General features: G+C 32.5%; 1 pseudogene; it reads right to left on the reverse strand.

Moving 5' to 3' along the window:
- Positions 1-721: 721 nt before the first annotated feature.
- Positions 722-6,022, reverse strand: LOC131854104 (uncharacterized; annotated as a pseudogene).
- Positions 6,023-7,827: the final 1,805 nt, after the last annotated feature.

Here is a 7,827-nt window from a genome sequence, read left to right on the forward strand (position 1 = left end):
TCAGTAGTAAGGACTGCGTTAGATCACCTCGTGTGTAAAATCAGTTTTTTTTTCCGTATCATCATCAGATATTGTTCCTGATATCATATGTTGACCGTTTCAACTACAATTTGTATAACACTGTCTACATGCATCACTGTGGAAGAAAACACCACGCCCAAGTCTAATATACCTACTAAATTATAATAATTTTTATACTTAAACGTATGATTATTACAAATTTGTCTTTATATGTCATTATAATTTTAGCCATTGGTGAATATAAGTTTTTCCTACTTATAAAACTACTCAGTGAGCCAGCCTCTCATCTATCGACTGCGTGCAACATATGAGATCATCTCTCCATGTAATGGGGATTACATACACTGCACTTGTAATAGGCGACAAGCCATTCAATACAATATACTCAATAGTTAATACAGATTTTACGTATCATTTAACAATTAATATTAGGTTTTAAATTAGGAAACGAGTCCCATTTTAATGAAATATTATATTATTAGGTATATATATATATATATAAATAAATTATTTCATTAAACTGGGATCGTTTCTTCACAGACGTTGATCAAGATCTGATCACACAAATTTTGTGTAATAAAGAGAGGAGAAATTTGATATTTTTTGTCTCTTTGTATGTAATGGATAAACTCATAACTCATTTCGCTGACTTTTGTTAAATTTCGCTCCTTTAGAAAGCTACGTAAATTTATCTCCTTATTCCTCGCAGGCAGCACCGCGGGATTTAGCTGTTTTTTATATAATTCTTTATATCAGAATTAGGGCGCGGTGTGTCGCCGTGCCAACGGCGTTTTCTCCACCTTGCTGTCGTGCGCTAGTCACGCATATGTTTCCCGAAAACGTTTCTGAATGTGGTGAGCCGCGTTGAGCAACCGATGGTGGAAGGTGATGTGGGTGTGGGGGGTGAATGTGGGGGGCTCGGGGATCGGGGCGGCGCGGAGTGGCAGCGTCGGCAGAGCGGCATCCTTGTCGGGGTGGCAGAAAAAGGCCACGCAGTGGCGGCCGCGGGCTCGCGCGTAAGTGCCTGACGGTACGACCACGCGGTGCATCTGTAATGGTACGTTATTACATTACTTACTTTGCTGATTAATGTACACTAAACATTGTTTTCCACATTAATTACATTTCAGTAGTTTAAAAATATATTAACAAGATCATTGATCAGTTTATAACTGAATATAAGGACTTTACCTTAACATTGATCATATAAAACAAAAATAAAGAAATGAAATGAAAAGAAAAATCATCAAATAAAAGACGTTAGAATTCTGCCCTTGAGACTAATTTTAAAGCCCAAAGGTACTAGTTAAATAATGAATAACGTTTTATATGAACACTGTAAATAATGAAGTTTTTTTTATTTGTAATTAATTGGAATGCTTCCCATCTAATGGTAAGCAGTAACCGTTACTTGAACCACAGATATCACTTCGTCATATGAGGTCCGTGCAACCCTTAACTAACATGTTATGCGTCCACATCCTGTAATATAACTGCATCTCACTCTTCACCAAAACTATAGTTTGCAAAGCGAATATATGCTATACAGATTTGAGTGCAGTGATATTATGACAACAACGAATTTACTCCAAAGGTTTTTTTCCATTATTGGTGATTAATATTTTAAATGTGATTACTCACTAGTGCTGGTAGAATATTAGTGGTCCAAGCTGCAAGCAGCTGGCCGGTCTGTACCAAGATAGCCCCGGGCAGGTGTCCCACGGCTTGCCACTTATCACTTCCGTTCAATTTTACCTGCAAATTATATGAGTTAGTACACACTGGATAATCATTTGTAGAGTAGTGATTAGCATATCTTACATGTATTATGATGTAATAAGAAATTCAATAGTGAAAAATTTAAAAAGCATATGTATTATGACTTTCTACTTATATTAGATATTATAAACGTATCTCCTCTTATTGTAGTATAGGAGAATTCTAAGAAAATGAAGTTATTCCCGATCTACGGTTTCTTCCAGCGTGGAGGTGTCTCAACCTACAGACACTTCTCCGTTACCCCAGAGATAAAGAAGGCATTTTAGAATAATATTTTTATTTTCGTTATTTTTATTAAATAAATTATATATTTTATCTCCAAATATTTTTATTATAATATTATTATTATTTGCTCTATTTGTCATTGCTCATTCATTGATACCATATGCTAATTAAATATGAATAGTCAATTATTTGAAATATATTTTTATTTGTCCTGTGTATTGAATATATCTATTATCTCCCTTATAATACATATATGTTTTGTATAGTTATACATATATAGTATAGTATCGCCACCTACCTCTAGGCCGCCCTCAGAATCTTGGGCCAGCAGTGTAAAAGTGCCAGAGTCGGCGTGAGCACCGCAACGCGTGTATGACACCGCGTCACCTTGGCAGCACGGGCCAACATCCTCGGGGGGAACTGGCGGGTAGTACAACAGTCGCATAGCAGAAGGGTTACTATCGTTCTCTTCCAACATACCAGCGTGACACGCTAGAAGCGTAGCTGGCGTAAGACCTGTAATAACACACGAAAGTGAGATGCGCAATATCTTAGTGATCTCTTATCATCAGGGCGATCGTGTGTTAGTATACACTTTCGAGCCTTGGAATAGTGAACATAAACATCAGCAGGGAATAGACACTAAAAAAGGCAAATATACTCCTATATTTATCCCTTGAATCAAGTTGAATCAGAATTTCTTACAAACTTTTCAACTTTTCATTTTACATCTGTAGATAATGTTAAATTCTCTGTTAATGGTAGTATATAGTAATAGTATCCTGCATTGAATTATTTTCTGTATAAATTTTAATTATTATAGCTTAAACAGTATCATCTACACCTCTTTCTATTATCTACTTAACATAAGAACACACATAGATAAGAATGGAATTATGCATAAATTATTATTATGATTAGATGTTTGCTAATAAAAATAGAAATTATGCAACACATTGAAATATGATTCTATAGTTATATCATTCTGAAATAATAATTGTTACATCGACATAAACAATCGAAGGTGATGCAATTATGAAACGTATGTAGATTATTATACCTACATAATATGATTAGTAAGTTACGTATTAATTACGTATCCCGCTCATATATCTATACATATATTGTTTTTTTATTGGGGGTTTTGGGCTATTGTCAGGTTCTGAGATTTGTGACACTGCGCCCTGCATAGATCTAATGTGCTCGCTCTTTTTCAAAGTTCGCTGCCTAGACTCATGAGAGACAAGAGTTGAAGGATATTCTTGGTTTTTATCTCCTCAAGATAGAGTGTATACTTTCCAAAAGAGATATTCGTTTATACATGAGTGGGCTACAACAACATAGGATGTGTAGTGTATATCATTTAGAAAATATTGATAATTTTCTTAGCAGTAGCAGTAGTTAGTCTATCGAGAGGTTGGGGGATTACTATATTTTTGTTTGGTCCAACTGAATATACCATTTGTTAGTAATACATTGATAATATGTGATATTTCACGTCCAATCAATTGATACTAGTATTGTATTAATAAATAATTTAAGAGTAAGCGTAATAATGTAAATTTGAGTCAAGTTTACATCATCTATCTTTTTCTAGTTCTATTTCTATTTCTATAATTGCTATGTATTATATTACGCGGAAAAATTCCCGTGAAATTCGTTCTATGAAGTTTTGTACATAAAAATCCCTCGCCGTGCTTTGATTTTTTTATGTCGGTTTCAAAACCCTAAATAGTATTTTTTATGCAGTATAAATCTTTAATTTTTTCCGGCATGACTTTTAAAAAGCGCACTTATACGTTTTGCCTTGAAACTTTGTTGATTGTTGAATAGAAATACACTCATAATATACTCGTATATAATGAGTAAAACACATAGCCTTATACAAGGTCTTGTACTTACCGAAAGCGTAGGCAAGAGCTTGCAATAGTACTTTGGATAGATTGGTGAGGTCATGGGCAAGCGGGAACGCATGCTTTGTGAATTCCGGTACTTCCTCTTGAGCTGGCATCGTTGCTGGTGACAGGGTGGTAATGCTGTAGCAGTGACGGAGTTCCTGAAATGTTCGACGATCCTTTTTAGTATATTTATTTTTAAAAATTCATACGTCTTAACTACTAGAAATAGATGCAGATAGACGTCATAAGTAGGCACGTAGGTACCTCAATCTATATGAAAACCGAAATGTATTTTCATAATAACTGTAAAGTATTGACATATATATAACACTTCATTGACATCACTCTCATCACTAGTTTCAAAAATACTATATTAATGCTTTATAAATTGATCGTAAATTTTTTTTTCAACTTATATTTGATGTTTATACATTGCGTGAGAGAGCCCGTGTCGTGGCTTTATAAGATTGCTTTTAAATTTAGCTTATTGACTGATATATATGTTTAATTTTATAATGTCTGTAACTACACAATGTTTCATAACATTTTAGGCACCAAAACTCAGGTAGAGCGTTTTAAGAATCTGTTATCTAACAGTACTACGTCGCCGACTGACGGTAACTTTCGAAATTGAATAATATTGTGTAGAACTTCTTACTGTTGAAGTTTGTCTGCCTGCTTGTGGTCTTCCATTTTCTTTGTCACGATTGTTCAAGATAATTCTGTACGCATCAAGCAAGTAACACTATATTTATTATTAGGTACTTAGTTATTATAAGTATTGAGGTCTTAATAAATCAGTTTATATTATTATTAAAGTCATAATAAATTGGTGACCCTTGGCAATTGGCCTAAGTAAATTTATCAGGCAAGCAACCTATTTTTAGATATAATATAATATATATCTACATATAAACGAAGGAAACTGGTAATGAAAATGAGTGTGTTGAATTATTACTAACTTGATATTTGTTTTTATTAGATTATTTTCACTATAAGCCAAATAGAAGTATATTTTGGCTGTACGTTGTTTTCGTTAATATAGTAACGATTTGCAATCCTTTCGATTGCAAAGCGTTTTAGTTATGATGACAGTAGTGGCGTCTTTCATCTGTTTCTTAATCAATTTATATGTTAGGCATTATATCAACAGTCGCATGTTACATTTTAGAAACTGTGCTAATAACCGGATTTAAGTACGTCTGTCGTTTTTTCATAAAACTTCTAAATTTACCTTTTTAGTCGTATCAAACTGTTCCATTCCGGGTCGCAAGTAGCCGTGGTTACTATTGGTTTTCGTAGATACTGTGCTTGACATCCTTCCGGTAAAGCGCAAAGTTATCAAGTCTGAATACATTGCTTTTAACTGTAAATAAAATTAAGTCTAGATTATATACGTGTTTTTTTACTTGCTCTATTTCAATATTTGCAGCTCAGTGTAAAACTGTTCCTGGATAATTAAATGAAAGCTTATGACTTATATGTGGTAATATGTAGTGTGGTTGCTTTAATATAACTATTTTGTGAATACATAAATATCTATACTGTTTTTGGTTTTTTATCTAAATTTATTATAGGGATTTTGTTACAATACATGTCAACACCATTATATCAAACTTAAATATAACAAATCTTAAAAATACTAAATTAAAATTGAATAATTACCGACAGAGTGATCTATTCCTTAAATTGTTTATATCGGAGCACACAAACAAAGTGCAATTTCAGAAAAAGAGGCTTGTAGTGTGCTCTGAGCAATACCCACATCAAATTTGTTAATTTCAAAAGTTTTAATAAATACTTCCCTCTCAGCTCAATTCCTATCACATTCCATCAATAGGTGCTGGACATAAGTATTCGTCTTTTTTTGTGTATAAATTTAAATAACGCTACATGCGTTATTTAAATTTATACACTAATATTTTATTCTGTTATAAAAAGTCGTGTTGATATTCTATGATTTCAGATGTCATCTTAGAAATGTTACCTTTTCTTCTGCTATCCCGTGGTTGACAAGCATAGCGAGGCCTTTAGTACTGAGTGCTGAGAATAGTTGTTGCCCGATGCGTCTGACGACTGATTTCATGGGACACGTATCTGTACCTGGAACAGATATTATTACATTAAGGTTAGAAAATAACTTTAGGAATTCATAGAAAATAACTTCATAACAGAAAAGTTAATATTTTGTCTCTGATGATAGTTAATCTATTTTACACAGTTTAAAATAGAAATAAAGAAAAATTTCAGTGTCTATTGTGGTTATAAAAATAGAAAAGGAAAGAAAGACAGAGAAATATATAAAAATGTATATGAACCGATCACGATTTAAAATTAAGTTAAACAGTCAAAGTATAAATTTTTTTGTGGTAATTTGTTATTGGATTGTCACTGATAAAATGATGTTATTATGTGCTTTAGAAAAATATACATTTTTATGTATATATTTTAGCCTAATTTATTTCTTACTCAATTTTAAAAAACAACTGCCTAACTCTTAAATTTAAATACTTTAAAATGAATATATTTGATTAATGTAGCATTTATTTACGAAAGACGATGCATGCAAAATGGCGGTTCACCTCGTTTTGCACAATATGAATAAAACATACGGTCGTACCCAGAGTTAGCTGAAGGTTTGACCCTGACACTATTTTATTGATAATTTTTTCTTATAAATATTTTGTGACGCTTTAAAATCGGTGTTTAAACTGCAGGTATTTGTGTTGTAACAGGATAAGACGATATCCTAATAACACTGAGAAATTATCAGCCTCGTATTTTTAAGTCAGCTACTGCCTATGCAATTACCTATTAAAACTTTGGAATTAATTACGAGTTTAATATAATTTTATTTATTTGCACTAAGACAAAAAGGAATACATAGGTATCTATGGTCAACAGTCTAACTATTCCTCGAGGCTTGGCAATCATCATCATCATCATCATCGCAGCCTGGAAGACGTCCATTGCTTGGCAATGCGTGGTGTGAAATGTTTAAAAACCATTAGCAAATGTCTACGCCATACATAGATCTTCCTATTATAATTTCCGTAATCTAAACTTGTAAATTTAATTTTAGTTACTTATCGTTTAGTTTTGGCTATAATTTGATAGAAAGGACAAAATATTATAAAAATATATGTAGTTTAAATACCTATAGGTATAAGTCATATTATTTGATCTGTGGTTATATAAAGAAAAAAATAAAGCCTCTTTTGTTTTAAGTTACTTAACTTAACATTTAATATGCCTATAACTCTAGAATATGCTATGTTACCATACCAACACTGAAGTAGGTGTTAATCTGATTTGCTTTCGAATATAATATATACGTGTAAATATATAACAGTTTCGTAATAATGAAAGTAACGGTGTTAGTGTGATAACAAGACCGTTTTAACGACTACCACGTTATCGTGTCTGTCACCTCCGTCATACTCGTAGAAATCCGTTAATAGTAAATGACGTCATGTCCACACAAACATACAATGTTATCACTATTATATTTCGGCTATAATGGATTCGCTAAAAGGTTATATTTTTGTAATAGGTGCTTCAATAGGTATAGGCATTATCGGTTCATTACGTTATTGACATATTTAATGTGATTGACTGTGACATCATTATTTCTGGTTATAGGAAAGCAAAATATGAGATTTCATTTTTTATAGTTATTACTGGGAATGGAAAACAAGGTAATGGTCTAGATTAAAACAATAAGTACTATGGGATATCACAAATACCAATATAAGTATAATACCTACTCATTGCCTATGGTTGAGTTTTAAGTTAGAGCGGACCAATTTTGACGACTTATTTTTATTAAATACTGGCTGGCAGTTGCAGTATAGTAAGTTTTTTTAAAATGAAATGTAACTTATGTGCGCCCTCCATACAAACT

Source organism: Achroia grisella, unplaced genomic scaffold (genome assembly GCF_030625045.1).
Source record: "Achroia grisella isolate CSIRO2021 unplaced genomic scaffold, CSIRO_AGI_Agris_v1 utg95470, whole genome shotgun sequence".
Classification (NCBI taxonomy): Eukaryota; Metazoa; Arthropoda; class Insecta; order Lepidoptera; family Pyralidae; genus Achroia; species Achroia grisella.